This window comes from Otolemur garnettii, unplaced genomic scaffold, assembly GCF_000181295.1.
Source record: "Otolemur garnettii isolate 467f Iridium unplaced genomic scaffold, OtoGar3 scaffold00002, whole genome shotgun sequence".
Lineage (NCBI taxonomy): Eukaryota > Metazoa > Chordata > Mammalia > Primates > Galagidae > Otolemur > Otolemur garnettii.
The window spans coordinates 10,058,737-10,059,856 of NW_003852397.1; the positions used below are offsets into that span (position 1 = coordinate 10,058,737).

The following is a 1,120-nucleotide window of genomic DNA, read 5'->3' on the forward strand; positions in this document are numbered from 1 at the left end:
CCACAGACACCAAAAATTCAGATCATCTTCTTAGTCAAGGAAAAAAATCGGTCTTCATTTTATGTTCTTTGCTTGCCCAGCTGCCCTCTTTCCTATACCACCCTGCTCCCCTCATCTTTCACACTCGGGTCAGTTCCCTTCCTGAATTTCTCCTATTTAGACCAACCCATGTTCTTATCATCGACCAAAGCCAGTTTTGACTGGATGAGCATTTAAAGAGGCAGACTGCTCTATGAATTTCACTTTCTTTTCTTTTTGGTTTAGCTTGTCCTGAATCATTTTCAAAACTGAACATCTGGACATTTTATTATTAAAAATTGGCACTCATATACAGAAACTAATATGAACATAAAATTCATTATAAGTTTACTTCATATTTTAGCTTGACCTTCTAGTAAATCTTCAACTCCATTGATTTTGGCTGCTATATAAGGAGGCCCTCCTTGGTCTGGGTGATTTAAGAGCACAATTCGTCAATGAGCGTCTCTTATTTTCCCCTCATGGGCAGGAGGACTTACACCTAGTATTCATGCTGCTTCCCATTTTGCCATTTGGGGTTCAAACCCACCTCTGTAATAGCCACCACTAAAGGCAGGTTTGGGCAGACTCTGAAAACCTAGCTTCACTTGAGGCTCCATATGCTTCATGGCTTGCAAAACACAATGGCCTGCAGATCCTGCAGATCCTGCAGCAGCAATGGTTAGTCCACTCACTCCGGCCCTCTGTCCACGGTCTGGCTCAGCTCCCCCACCTCCACTGGGAGCAAGTATCGTCCCAGCCAAAAGCCAAATTTCCATTTTTTTATTGTTAAATTCGGTATATCTAACGAGCATAATGAGCATTTTGTTTGAGGTGCTATGCTTAAGGATGAGGGGGAAAGGGAACAGAGGTTAGTAAATACTTCAGGTGCTTCTTGTGCAATGGAATTGGTGTATACACCACTAACTTTAAAGAAAGTGGCTGGAGACCTCTGGATATTCAAGGGACAGAACGCATCAAGCTTCCTCCTGACAAGCCACCCGTAGAAAGCATTGTTAGAATGCATCATTAAGCCTGAATCTATATATTTTCTGCCTATTCTTTAAATTTTATTAAAATAAACTCTAGTTTTATTTACTGC

The 1,120-nt window shown here is 41.3% G+C and overlaps 1 pseudogene; it reads right to left on the reverse strand.

The window, feature by feature from the left end:
- Positions 1-371: 371 nt before the first annotated feature.
- On the reverse strand, positions 372-647 carry LOC100941704 (annotated as a pseudogene).
- Positions 648-1,120: the final 473 nt, after the last annotated feature.